Source organism: Nothobranchius furzeri, chromosome 4 (genome assembly GCF_043380555.1).
Source record: "Nothobranchius furzeri strain GRZ-AD chromosome 4, NfurGRZ-RIMD1, whole genome shotgun sequence".
In the NCBI taxonomy this organism is placed as follows: Eukaryota; Metazoa; Chordata; class Actinopteri; order Cyprinodontiformes; family Nothobranchiidae; genus Nothobranchius; species Nothobranchius furzeri.
Window position 1 is genome coordinate 5367046 of NC_091744.1, and position 15000 is coordinate 5382045.

The following is a 15000-nucleotide window of genomic DNA, read 5'->3' on the forward strand; positions in this document are numbered from 1 at the left end:
TGTGTCAGGTTATCAGCGCAGCAGCGAAAGGAATTAAGTGCTTGGAGGGTTGGATGTTCAAGCCCTGTCTTCTGTAGTCATTATGTCCTTGGGCAAGGCATTTAACTCTCTTTGCCTGCTGGTGGTGGTCGGAGGGCCTGGTGTCACCAGAGATCGTCAGCCGTGCCTCTGTTAGTGCACCCAAGGGCAGCTGTGGCTACATTGTAGCTCATCACCACCAGTATGTGAATGTGTGTGTGCATGGGTGAACAACTATGTTGTAAAGTACCTTGGGGGGTTGTTGAACCCTAGAAGGGGCTATATCAAACACAGACCATCTATCAATTACAAACAAAACTGCTAAACTAGACTGTTTTATTTTACTAAATGCACCCGTGTGTGGATTAGATCATCACCCCTCTGGAGCCTTGGTGCCAGTTCGAGGCACATTAATTTGGTAACCTGTCAGCAATGGATGTCTACATGAACTGATGTGACAGAAAAACGAAATGTTATTGCTCATTTCACACACAAACTCAGGAGGTGCGGTTCAGACTTTTCATGCATGTCACAGCAAGAAATGTTTCTGCTGGAAATGCACACGCAGACTGGGAAATTTGAGGAAAGACGTCCAACAGAGCAACTGTCAAGAGTGCCACAGATGCATCATTGCACAAAGCATCATTTTTTGTGCTCCACAGAAAGAAGTATTAAACATCTCCTACCCAACACACTCTTGCCATCCTTTCCAGGTATCGCTCTGTATGATTGACAGCGATGGCTCACCAGCTGATCCTCCAGTACTGTTGAGCTAGGTGGAAAACGTTTGCAGAAAGATGAAGCAAATCCTAAAAAGGTGTGTGTTTTAAATGTAAAATAAATAAACACATAGTAAAATATTATAACAATCGTGCAAAAATAGAAACATGTTGATGCATTTCAGCGGTACGTCAAAGCACAAATATTCTTGCAGCATGCCTCACTTTTATTCATGTGGAGTATGTTTGGTCTCGGTGAGTTTGAGCCATCATCTCAAATAAAATACATTTTTACGTGTTCGGCAGACACTTTTATCCGAAACTTATTTACAAAAAGGGGAGGCGACAAAGTGGGTGTAGTGTTTGCCCAAGTAAACAACACTTAGAAGCACTAGAAATTAGCTGGAATTGAACCAGCAACCTTTGGATTATTGGAAAGTGATTTATAAACAAAGATGATCTTCCTCTACCTGATTATCAATGCCAAACCTAAAATGTGCAAGTTACAGGTGCTGTCATGTTGTCTTTTAGGAGTCTACACAGAAGACTCCTGTTCCTCCAGTTAAGGTGTTTGTAAGCATCAAATAACCGATTACAGCTAAACATTGGGGAAAAATAATATTTGTACGTAAAGTCAGTTTTGTAAATAAAGCACTTTCATACAACGGGGAGACCAAATAGCTGGACACACAAACATCACGCAGTAGAATCAATATTAAAAACAGTATTGCTGTAAACACTAAAAACATTGTACAGTAAAAGACTAAAAGTCAGTACAAGCAATAAAAGATGGTCTGATCAGGACGTATCTTCACCAAAAGCTAAAGAATAAATTTGTGTTTTTAATCTGCACTTGGAGCAATAACAGAAAATGAGCTGTGTTTTCAGTTTAAAGCAAAGTAAAAATTTTATTCAAGTCAACAAAGTCTTGGGAAAAGATCTGAAACCTACTTTTATTAAAGAGGCTGGAAAATGTCCAATTTGTCTGTGTGAAGGGGGTGGGGCTTAAAACTGAAACCAGCCACTAGGGGGAGTCACTTTATGATACTTTTTGTAACTTCATGATACTTCCTTCAACTTTGATACTTATTATTACTTTACTTTTAGCTACTTTATGTTACTAGCTTCTTTTTTTTACAAATGCTACTTTTTGATACTTGATGTCACTTTTCAACTCTTTGTGTTATTTTTGGCTGCTTTTTGTTACTTTACTTCATGTTCATTTAGTTTACATAATTTCGCCTTCAGTCACTTAATTTATGTCCCTTTATTTTAGATTTCCCTATTTTGTCTCTTTTCTTTAGATTACGTTACATAAAAGAGGCCAAACATCTTTCAAAACAAAGGTAAAAAGAAGAAGAACCATGCTATTAATCCAGATGGGCCTGGGCCGAGACCCAGCTGGGCTCAAATACCGGAGTACTCTGTCCAAAGCTTCACGGTATTTTCTTATGACCACAAACTAGTATTCATAGATGAATCTGTCATGCATATAAAACAGCACCCACTGTGGTACATTCGTTTTCAACAATTATTTTGAACTTTGTCCACAGTCGGCAGCCAAAATCCACATCTGATATATTTAAATCCACTGTCTTACGAGTGAATATCTGGTAAATCTTATAAACGTGGGAGCTGGACAGATGATTTTCTGATAAATACTTTCATATGTGCTTCTGTTTATGCATGTGTCTGGACAACCGGTCCGCTCGGTCTCTCTGCTCAAAGCCGCTCCTGAACATGTTGATTGAACGACTGCTGAGTTCTTGGAGATCCTATCAACCCGCTGACAAGAACAACAGGTCCCAAAGGGGCAGGAGTCTGGAGATGAGTGAAATAAATCACTGGTAATGTTAGAGGAGGCAAATGACATGGAAAAAAGCAAACGCAAAGACGAACTGAAAGGCGAGATCGCTGCAAAATGTGGAAATGAGTTAGATCATCCTGAGGGATGCGTGTTGCTGAGCGTGAACTCGTTAGACATGTTCCGCTAAACGTCTGAAGTCTTTGTGCAAAGTGATGATCAGTAACCCAAACAGAGAGATGTGAAAGGGCTCCCACCTGCCAGGGTGTGAGGTCTGACCAGGCTGGAAGACTCTCTCTAACACCGGCTGTCCAATCTGTTGGGGTCGTGACCTCGTCCCAGTCTCAGTTCAGAGATCCCAGCGCCGCCCGGCCTTGGCTCTGGCTTTGCTGCCGTATCTGTGTGTGTGGTGTCCAAATTAACCTATGTGAGTGTGTGCTTTTGTGAGCTGAAGCTGGCACATTTGTTCCTGATGTGCCAGACAAACATCCCATTAAGGCTTCAGAGACCAAACGCCATTTGCATCTGAAAGACGATGCATCCATGACTGCACAGGTTTTATTCAGACTAACTTCAACAAAATGCTCCTGCTCTCCGATTTTTTTTTTTTTTTGCTTCAAAGCTAAAAAAAAAAAAAAAAAAGAGTCCCGTTTTAACTGACTGAATTTATGACCTTTTAGCTTCAATGGATCTCTTTATTTTTGCCCTCATCAGCCTTCATCAGCCGTGGCTTGACACAAGAGGAAATTCTTCAGTCCGGTGTTATGGAGGAGGAAGAGGAGAAAACAGCTGCTGTGAGTGGAGTTTATCATTTTTTCCACTTTTTCATTTTAGGGAGTATGTTAATAAAAAGAACAAACAAAAAGTGTCAATACATTATAAATTAATATTTAATGTGAGGCTAAACATCATAAAAGAGTGAAGGAATTTTCCAGTGATATATTTGATTTGTTTATTTAAATCTGATTTTTGAGTCACAGACATACCTGTGCAGGTAATGTCTTAGAGGAGAATTACCATTAGCGTGGTTTCTAAGACATTCCTACTGTGTATCACACCCAGCCTAATAAGCCTGTCAGAATCAGAAGGGTTTACTGCCATATCTGTGAGAAATCACAACATTTGGAAATTGCTGCGGTACTTGGTGCAAGAAAATAAGAAATAAGCACAATAAAAAAATAATATAGAGAGGCTACAGTTAGAGAGCTAATACATACAAGACAGTGTAGGTACCAAGCCCCCACAATGCCGCTCTAAAAATGGTCCCATCCCGGAAGTAAGAAAAATTGCAGTTCCACCCTCATCCGCTGGGGGCTGGTACCAGAAGCGAGCAAATCCTCATTGACTCCCATGTTAAAAATGCCATTTTCACAGCAGAAATAAACATGTTTACAGCCTGGTTCCAAAAATTGTTTTTTGTCTAAATTATCTAGTTTATACTCATGACAACTCTGAGGGGGGTGAATTTTTTTCTCACTGTTCTGTTTAAGTGTATTGAAAGCCTAAAATTCTGTATAATTAATGAGCATCCGACACACGTGACCGCCGCCTCAGACCCACATGACCACATAGCTAGCTCCGTGGAAAGGCCTCAGTACAGCCTCGGTCCCTCCTGGAAACTGTGTCGGGATTTTGAGTCTCTGTGCTTGTGAATTCTGTTTTGGATAATATTGGTGCAAGTGGTGGACAAAATGACTTGCTGTGGTATTAATTGCACTAATAGAGCGTCCAAGGAGTCTCCACTTCATTTTTTTTGGTAAGTTAAAATCTATATTTGTATTTTATGTCACTGCCGCCTAGCTGAGTTTACCGAAGTAGCTAGCTAACTATCAGTTTAACATGTAGCATGTACTGTTTAACCATGAAATTTAAATGTAAAATACGGTAAAATAATTAATAGGGCTTATTTCGATGGGTAAAAGGGTAAAACCCAGTGCATTTAAGATAAAAATGGGTTGAAATATGATGGAGCGCGCCGCTTGGAGGGACTCCTGTGCTCCATTCTTTCATCCGGTAATCCCCAGCGGTCAGGCCGGGCAGGCTGACCGATGCGGCGCCTCGCTGCTGCGGGCTGACCGGAGAAATACTGCAGCTCGTTGAGAAGTCTATAGGACATACAGCGTTTCCCTTAAATCCCACCGCCACGCCGACAAGATCCCAAGTTTCTTTGTTTTTGTTGGCGCTGTTTACCGAAGAAGCAGCGGGAACACCAGCAAGTTTCATCAGACTCGTAAAGTTAGTTTTTGCTGGGACCCCCTGTATTTTACCGCTCCCTCCTGCAGTCTTCCCCTATTAAAATTTAAAATGTGTAACTTTATGTTTTGGGATGAATGACTAATATTCATGTTAACTAAAACGTTAGGTATTTAGGGGGAAAAAACAAAATAATAAACATTATACAGATGTCAAATAAATGAAACTGTAATTAAACTATATATTTTCAAAGTCTCGATTCTGGATAAAATCCAACAACATATGCTTTATAAATAAACACTACACATGGCTTTCACACACACACACACACACACACACACACACGTTACATTGTGATTTCTTAGTAAATATTCTATTTGGCGAGAGATAAACTTTATTGTATTTATCCTAGTGAATCTATAATTAAACGGGTAAACTAGCAGTAGCACATCCAACATCAAAGAAAGTAAAATGTTATTATCAGGAGAGGGAGAATGTTTAAGTGGTTAGCAGCAGTGTGCTAGCCGATGGCCCCTCCATGAGGCCACCACAGCTCAGCAGAACACCATTGTAGCTTCTTCTGGGGAGAAAAACACTTAGAGAAAAAATAAAGTTAACAGCTGAAATAGCAGGAAATAATACAGTTAAAGAGCAGATTGTAGAAGAAAGAAACCCCTGGGTTAAACTGGTCTGCCTACTGCATAATGCTGAACTCTAACATGTGTCCTCAGGGAAGGACCTGATTGGTGTCCAGAACCTGCTGAAGAAGCACCAGGCTCTGCAGGCTGAGATCACAGGTCATGAACCTCGCATCAAGGCTGTCACCCAGAAAGGAGAGACCATGGTGGAGGAAGGTAGAGCAGGTCTGGTCCTGACATGTTTCTGAGGTGTCTGCAGGTTCTGGCTCACTTTTTTTTGGGTCCAGGTCACTTCGCTGGTGAGGAAGTGAAGACTAAACTGTGGGAGCTTCATGGACGTTGGGACACGCTGAAGGCCAAGGCGTCCCAGAGGAGGCAGGACCTGGAGGACTCTCTGCAGGCCCAGCAGTACTTTGCGGATGCTAATGAGGCCGAGTCCTGGATGAGGGAGAAGGAGCCCATCGTTGGAAGTCCAGACTAAGGGAAAGACGAGGACTTGGCCGAGGTATGGAAGTCCCTTCCTGAGAAACTCCAATCGCTTTTCTTTGCTCTCTTTCCAGTCCTTCATAATTAGTGTTTCTGTATTTGTCATTTCCTTCGGTTGTCTACCAGACGTCGTTGCTCGTTTGAGCGTCTCATGGGTTAGGGGTAGAAGTGCTAGCCTCGCACAGGAAGTGATGACAAACGTGTTCCCGTCGCTCTTATTTCAAACGGTTTACGAGCTGTGATGTGTGTTCCCGCTGCAGAGCAGCCATGACACGTGGCAGCCGGCAGAAGGCTCACGCTTTTCCACTAAACACCCGCAGAGCTGCGTCTGCGGTGAACTGAGCAGGGTTTGTTTTACGGTGGCGGATCCGATTGGACCATCGCTGCGAGAAAGCTCCACTTGTGTCAGACGAGCTGAAGGTTCTGATGTTCTGCTCCACAGGCTCTCCTGAAGAAGCACGAGGCCCTGATGTCGGACCTGTCAGCTTACGGCAGCAGCATCCAGGCCCTGAAGGAGCAGGCCCAGTCCTGCAGGATGAGTTCAGAACCCTCGGCCCGTCAGAACATTCTTATCCACCACGTTCTAACACCAGACCTGTTAACCCGATAGCAACAAGGTAATCAGCAGGTGCTTTTGTCCTGCAGGACCTGAAGGCCAACGAGTCCCGCCTGAGGGACATCAGCAAGGTGGCATCTGAACTGGAGTCAGAAGGTCTGATGGCTGAGGAGGCTCCTATGGTTCAGGCTCAGGTGAGCGTCACCTGTCTGCAGCAGCTGGTCCCTCTCACTTCCTGGTTTAACTCTGCTCGTCTCTGTTTGTAGCAACAAGAACATCTGGGTTCTGCTCCTGGAAAGGTGCATGTTGTCCTCCGCCTCCACCAGAACCAGACGTGGTGTTTTTGTTACCACTCATTTGTTTGTTTGTTTGTTTACAGGATGAAGCCGACTCTAAGACGGCGTCACCCTGGAAGGTGAGTTCATTCAGCTGATCAGAGGTCACCTCTGATGGCAGCAGTCACGGCCGACCGTGCTGACATCACACAGGAATTCAGGTGACCCGGCAGGCACCAGGTGCTGGTGAAAGTGGGGACATGTCAGCTGGTTGCCATGGCTACAGTTATCTTTATGCATCTGTATGACTGCTGACTGGTGTGTGTTTCCTGTGACCTTTGACCTCAGACCGTACGGTTGGGCGTTCAGACGACGGCTAACTTTAATTCCATCAAGGTAAGAGGAAGCTCTTCCCTTCATGTCTGAGCGATCCGTCTCCAGGTTTCCTCGTCCGGCGTCCAGCCCGCTGGCATCCACCTTCATCTCATCTCACTTCATTTATAGTGCAATACTTTCACATTATCATTTCCCCACACTTCTGTATACCTGTATTTTGTTGTTCTTCAATAAAGAATGACAAATTATTTAAGTTTGGTTTTTGTTGCACACAAATATCTGTAAAAAATATCTACAAAGCTAATGTTTACATAACAAGTATGATCGGGTTTTGCAATACGGCACTCAAGTTTATTTTAGTAAGATTTTCAAACCAAGTAAAGTTAGTAAAGAACACATTTCTATTGTCTGCTAAGAAACTGTTGGGATTTAAAATGGGCCGTTGTACAAATAACTTGTAAATGATTATTCCTCACTTTTGTCTTAACCAAAGAAATTCCAGTAATTGAGCAAAAACATTTATTTTTAACACTACATTTTATAAAACAGGGCGCAAAGTGTCGGCACATGTATGTATGTCGATGGTCCGCCCCAACCAAACCAGGAGACACGGACGTCAGGGAGGCCAAGGTTGTGTCCGACGGTCTCTGCAGCTCTCTGGGCACCACGCCTCACGTAGCTGTCTCCAATGATCCAAATGGCTATGGAGAAAAAATAACAGGTTTGTCATAATTTTTTTAAGTACAAAACCATACATGAAGTGGTCAAGACAGGAACTTACACTTGCTGCGTTGTGTAGCTGACGTTGGAGACACACAGGCTGCCATGGTGACCTTTTAACAGATCTAAGAAAAAAATGTAATAAAAGAATGAAACTTAAAAACTCCAAGACCTCATGTCATATTTACTAATCAGCTATGGCTGATTTATTGTTTGGATCACAGTGAGTTACACTAATTCTAATATATTTTTATTTCTATTACACATACATACTTTTTAACTGTTATTTTCACATGACTGTTATCAGGCTCTCTTGTTCTGGTTCTGATGATAATTCCGTGTCTTCCAGTAAGTTATCTTGTGCTTACTTCATCTGTATAATGTCTCTTTACTTTTGGTAAATTGTACTGAGTCCAGAATAAAGGCTAGTTGGCTGTACAAGATACAAACAAGTATTACGTTTTGGAAATATATGAAACACCGCCAGCATCTGTTAGAGCCTGTGGCGGGGTGCTGAGGGCCGGCTCCAGCCCAGGAATGAGCTCTCCACGCCGGCCGGGAGGGTTTGAAACACCGCCATCCTCTCCTCTGCTGGCTGTTGTTCATTCTGTTATGGTTACCGGTGCTTGTGTTGCAATGTGAAACGCTTGGTCTCAGATTTTGTAAGAAAGATAATAAAATGTCCCCCCAAAATACGACTTAAATATATTTTCTCTTCTTCATGATACATTTAATGGCTGGTGCGACTCAGGAGTGATAGCACCGAAAAAAACTGTACTGAAAACTTGCTCAAAGCAAAATGTTTTCATTACGGAAATAAATTATAAACTTACCGATTTAAAACTTTTTTAATACAGGTACTTCTCACGAACAGGCGCAGAAAACCTCCTCCTAAACTCCGTGTGAGGGTCAGGTCGTTGGGTGTTCCAGTTAGCTCCGGTTGAATTGAAGCTAGGTGGCTACATCCGTTAGCTCGGCTCCCACCTCCGCTTTAGCTTTGGGTTAGCCAGGGTTAGCTTCAGGTTAGCGCATAGCTAGTTCGTCACTCGAGCCCAGCCTTACAGCCCCACCCTCAGCGCCTCCTCTCTTCCCTTTTATGGAATCGTCTGGGCTGGACGGAACCTGTGACACGGTCAAAATGGCGGTGGTGGCCACCTCCCATTATGGACATAAAACCTGTTATTGGAGCCTATGGAATCCGTTTGTCCAGTATGTACAGTCTATGGTAGGTACTGATCAAAGCGGCCAATCATGATCACAAATGACAGATACATTTGTTATATTTCCAGCATATTTTCAGACTTCTTTACCTTTAATTTTTATTTCATATTTTTTGAAACGTCATTGTGCTTGTGAAGCAACTCTTCTTCTTCTACAGTATTTGTTTTATTATATAATTTTTTTATTGCCATTTCTGGACATGTTTTGACTAATATAATCTCATAAAATCAGAAAACTGAATCTTTTTCTAATTTCCTGTTTCACGTCTCCTTTCTGAAAAATATGTGTTATTTTTCTTCTTCTCGACTTTTCAGATCTCCGAATTGACCCCGCCTTGATCCAGACCAGACCCAACACTCGTATTTGACTCATTTACTGTGAGGAATGATGGCAGCTGAATAACTGGACTCCGCTTATGTTTTCCCACCAGAGCGATGACATGTTTCAATCTAAAACCAACCAAATAAATCAGAAATCCAAGAAACAGGAATTCAGTTTTCTGGCTCTGACTTAACCTGCAGCACACATCATCGTTTTTCCCTACAGCAACAAGGTCCCGATAGCGAGCCACCTTCACACACTGTACGTCAGGGAAACACACTAAGACACACTCACGCGGTTTGACCTCACACTTGTGGTTAGCGAGCGTTCACGGTAAATCCCATCCAATTAGAGCCTTAGTAGTGACGGCCGTCCCTTTTCCACAGCCTCCTCTTCTCAGCATTTCCTTAAGAAAAGGAACAAACTGCTGCCAACGCTCAAACACGCTCTTGAATGTAACACCAAAGGGCACAAGCACTCTGGCCCGCCTCTTCTTTTCCCTGCCATCCGATAATATATACAGTAAACATTTGTCCTACCTCACACGGAATCTGAAACTATGGTAACAGGACTACAAATTGTGCTCTTGACAAATATATGAAAGACAGATTTGTACGTGCTCAGAAACAAGGATCAGGGCGGAGGAGAGGAGGGGCAGCCACTTTTTTTGGCTTTTGTTTGGGAAAGCATCTATTGAGCGGCGTTTGGTGTCATGCCAGATTCTTCCCTCCTCAGATGGGCACAGAGTGAACTGGATCAGTCATTTAGAGGCCATTCTTCATTAATGACAGCCAAGGAGAGCCGACGACTTCAAAAGCATTCAGTTAGTTTCTACCTAAAAAAGCAGACGAGCATTCAGATGGAAGTTCCGTTTGGGATCTGCCTCTGCAGGCGTTCATAGCTTTCTGACTGTATGTGCTGTACATGTGAATGGGAGGCTGGGATGAGAATAGTTAAGAGTTTCATTCAAAAGAGAGCATGTACCAGGGTTTATTCAGCCCGGACCCTTTTAGGTCTCTAATCTCTGTGATTTTTCTGCTTTACTGGACGGCTGCTGAGTCAATATTAGGTTGACCTTGTTTGAACTTTGCAACATCGGTTTTGTGTTTGGTGCAGAAAGGAGACAATGCAATGTGAAATGAAATATCCATCATTAGATACTTATTTGTAATAGATGTTCTTATTGTTGTGTTTGATTGAATCTTTTGTGTTGGAGTAAAATTATTGCATAAATAAAAGCGTCAGGGTTGTGCATCGTTGGCCATGTTCGGCATTAAAATGTCTTATCACGTATTATTGGTTTTTACTCCTTTAATGACACAACTTTACGTTCCATGCATATGCTATACATCAAACTCTCCAGGGGTGATTCTAGGGAGTCCAGGGTTGTGGTCCAGGAAGTTTGACCCCATCCCCCCCACCCCACCCCCACCCCCACCCCCACCCCCATGAGGCCAGAGCCTAGTCAGTGTGTTTACATGCACATCAGAAAACTGAAGTATTGCCCTAAAAAGGCTTGTGTTTGTTTCTTTAAATGCACGTAAGCGCGTTAATCTGCTGAAGGCAGACTGGTTCTGACCCAGTTGGAGCCCCCAGATAATGCGGTAGCAATCAGAATACATTCTGCATGTAATGCGTTAGCTAAACTGAACCGGTTGGAACCGTTCTGGACGTGATGAGATCACGGAAGCGGTCTTCTGATGATATCCTTGCCACAAAGTAACACGTATACCCCCATCAAACAGTACAGTACGCACCATATAAGCTGTGCTGCAGTGTTGCCCATTCCTTCAGCCATTGTGCAAATTCTGTTTCAATTCTGTCAACTTCACTCCCGCCATAGGCTAACTGGAAAAAGACCAACATGAAAGGGCGCATGTCACCACCTGCTGTATCGGAGTGGAATGAACTGTATTTGAGAGTTCGGTTTTCTAATGAGCATGGATAAAGACTCCCAGCTTATCACCATAAGATCGACCTGAATCGACTTAGATGTCGGTCAGTGTGCGTGTAACTACACTGATTGATATGAATTGGTCCCTTTACTTGAACAAAAGTTGTACATGTGTAAAAGTATGACCTATCTCAGCTAAAACCCTGTTCTAACTCATGGTTTGGACTTTTTGTTGGTCAGGGTTTACCTTTTTTAGTTGGATTTCAGATTCTTCATCATGTTTTTCGGACCTTCATTGCCCTATGTGAGTTCCTAGCGATCACTAATTGGTCTAAATGGGACGGCAAGTCAGTCAAACACAGCTGCTTTGTGGTGTTTTTTTTTTGTTTGTTTGTTTTTTGTTGTGTTTTTGTTTTGTTTGTTCTTTCCAAGCTTGCTTGATGCATTAACTTTGTTCTTTATAATACACTGGTTTTATTTATAGATCGCTGTCTAACCTCGTTCTGGTTGCATACACCACCAGTCAGCTGATCAGTGTTAGAATTGGTTTGTTTTGGTATCGGAATAGAAGAGCTCAGCTTTATCAGTGAGTGCGTTTACATGCAGCCAGTAACCCTTTTAAAACCCGAATATTCACAATAACCCGGTTCCGCTGGTCCATGTAAACACCGCCAAAAACCTGGATATGCTCATAACCGGGTTTTTTAAAAACCCAGTTACTACACCTGGGGTAACCCTTTTCTAACCCGAATGTTTGGTCATGTAAACGCATATCGGGATATCCCCATCAAAGCGTGTGTTCTGCACATGCTCTGTTCGCAAGGAATCTTGGTCTTTTGAGTAGCGAGACGTCTTGTATGCGCCAGAACACCGGAAGTAAACAACAAGTTGGGAGCAACATGGCGAGTTGCGGCACAGCACCACACTTTTGGAGTGACGAGGAAACTAAAGCGCTAACAAGCGCTCTTCCGAACTGGGAAACATGTTGTTGTTTTCACGGATACCGGAACAAGAAGAACCGGAAATGACACAAATTGCGTCTGGACGTAGTCCATACGTCCTGACGCTACCCCAACGTCCGCATTTAAATCGGGTTATGCAAGTTAGAGGTAACTCTTTCTATTTATGCTTGTAAACGGGTTATTCTGATCAACTCAGAAACCTGAATACCGACCTTAACCCGATCATAACCCGGATATTGGCTGCATGTAAACGTAGTCAGTGAATCAGATAAAAACAGCTATTTAACATCCCTTAAAAGCATTCACAGGGATTTTGTGAGGATTTGCCACACCACAAACCAAAATGATCTCCATTGAGAATTCTCTTTTGCATTGCAGAGCAAAGCTGTCAAACACAAAAAAATTCCCCTAAAAACAAAAATTTCCAACACACCAGATTATTCCACATTTCCATATCTGGGAATGCTTCCAGTAGCAGCATGCTGCGACATGCAGATGTCAGCATCGATGTTTTTAAAAGAAGCCTTTTTCTAAAAATGCACAAATAAAAGTCATGATTAACGTTTGCCAACATGTGCGCCTCACATTCCGAACATTCAATAATTAAACGCAGAATTGGAGCAGATGCTGAAGAGAAAACTTCATGGTTGATTGACAGAAACCTCATCTTGCCTAATCGATGAATGTGTGTGTGTCGGTGTGTGTTGTCCCCCTAAAAGCCAGATGTCAGGAAAAAATGTGTTAACTGATAATGGCGACCCCCAAAACACCCAACCCCCTCCGCAAGTAGTGGCTCCTAAAGATGGGGTTGTGACCCCACTATGGATTGTTTAAAAACAACTGAAATGAATGCAAATTATATTTAAAACTAACATTTTAACCACCCGTTCTGTTTGATTTGAATAAGAAATTAAACAGATTATTGTTGTTTTTGCTTCATTTGATGGTTTAATTTGCAACGTTTGTTCAGCGCGTCGGAATCTTACAACCCCTGTTTCATCTGTTTATGGAACCAAAACCTTCACAGCACAATAAAAACAAACTCAGTCAAGAAACATTCTGAAATGTGTGTTCAGGTCATCCAACTTTGACTCAGAGAGAAATGAAAATCAGACTGGTTGTCTGCTAACAGTGCAGTAAATTTGCTCAGGAACAACGTTCTCTCAACAATGAAAAAACACAACATAAACACACCGACAAAACCATACACAACAGTTAGAAACAGACTAGTGCACCCAAAAGACAAAATATCAGCTGGACAAAAATGTGGAGTCATTTACGAAATCCCATGCAAACTCTGCAATAAAACATACATAGGAGAAACCGGACGCCAACTCAACACACGGACAATAGAACACAGAAAGGAGTGCGAAAAAGAAACAAGTCGAAAACACACAAGAGCAGCGAAAGAAGAAGCAGAAAGCACAATAAAGAAGTCAGCCGTAACAGATCATTGCTTAAGAGAAAACCATATAATGGACTGGGACAACACAAAGATCATAAATACCGAACAACAAAAATACAAAAGATGGATCAAGGAAGCAATCGAGATAAGGAGACGTGGATGTGGGACCATGAACAGGGACGACGGAGTTTACACGCTGGACCACGCATGGGACTGCATCGTCGGAGAGGGGAGAGCGGGCAGTAGAGGGCGACAACGTCCTCTGCTGCCCGCGGATAAACGGAGAAGGAAGTGACGCGCCACCATCAGCGTCAGCCTGAAGAAGCCGGCAGCCGTCGGCGAAACTGTAGCGTCAATAACAGGTAACAAAACCGTTTCTGTGTTTTAAAAAAGAACGACAACATGGAATTAGAAATAACGCACAGCAAGAACACACCTAAGATGTTCTCTCAACACTTTCCCTTCTTTATGATCCATCTGCTGCTACGCAGCGTTTGATGCTTTTTATTTTGTCACATACTGATTAATGTGTGTGTGAGCCTCTCACTAACAGCCTGGGATGTGATGGTGAAGGACTGTTTATCGAAGCTCAGTGGAGAAAGCCCTTTCATCTGTTCTGCCTCCATGAAATAAAACCATGTTTAGATTCAAACACAATAAACTCTAAACTAAAATCAGATCTATTTCTATACATCTACACGGCGACATCAGTCACCCTCCTGCAGATGTCCTATTGAGTTTATTTTTACGTGTGCCTCTATGAAAAACACTAGAAATATATTTTATGAGATGTAGGTTTGTTTGAAGTGTTATGACACTTGCTGATGAACGATGATTAATGACGCAAACTGAGCACTCAAAACTTTGACGAGAGAACACGATCCTTTGTTTTATGTCGCAAAAATGTTGAGTAGTTCTTTCCCATGTTTGCCGCTATCGCACTAATCCACTTTAAACGACAAGTAAAAGCAAAGAACGAGGCTCAGAAACAGTTTGATGTTTCCCTTCTCTCATTCGCAGCCCCATAGCTTCCCAAGCAGCCACATCTGTCAAGAAAACGTCACGTTTACGCTGTAAAAGTAGGAAATAACTGTGCTGCTGTTTGGACCTGACGTGGACTGACCTAACGCTCATCTGCTTCCCATCACATCTCTCATCAGGGCACCCGTTTGTGCATGCTCGTCTCTCAGGAGTGGTGCAGAACAAAGGCCTGGCTGCTCTGATGCCTGTTACCCTAAACAGGGACGTTAAATGTTGACCCCTGACCCTGCGTTTGATACAAGCGACAGTGTCGTCCCGCAGACCGAGCACGCGTCAGCGGGGGCACGGCTGTGGCGTGTTCTCGCTACACCAGCTAAAACATTTCTGACGTTTGTGTTTGTGTAAATAAAACCAGAGGTTTGGGCCGAGTTAGACGTCTAAATATTAGTGCCTGCATGAAGCATAAAGCCA

General features: G+C 42.8%; 2 long non-coding RNA genes across 3 annotated transcripts; both read left to right on the top strand.

Moving 5' to 3' along the window:
* Positions 1-4156: 4156 nt before the first annotated feature.
* On the top strand, positions 4157-6446 carry LOC139069733 (uncharacterized). 2 transcript variants are annotated; one of them, XR_011520422.1, is made up of 3 exons: positions 4157-4297; positions 5466-5877; positions 6301-6446. It is a non-coding gene; the product is annotated as an uncharacterized lncRNA (long non-coding RNA). The 2 variants fall into 2 exon arrangements; XR_011520423.1 differs by lacking the exon at positions 4157-4297 and having other exon boundaries at positions 5413-5588; positions 5660-5877; positions 6301-6431.
* A 30-nt stretch (positions 6447-6476) lies between these two features.
* LOC107390641 (uncharacterized) lies at positions 6477-7125 on the top strand. The gene is made up of 4 exons (XR_008563822.2): positions 6477-6608; positions 6681-6713; positions 6794-6829; positions 7038-7125. It is a non-coding gene; the product is annotated as an uncharacterized lncRNA (long non-coding RNA).
* The last annotated feature ends 7875 nt before the right edge of the window (positions 7126-15000 follow it).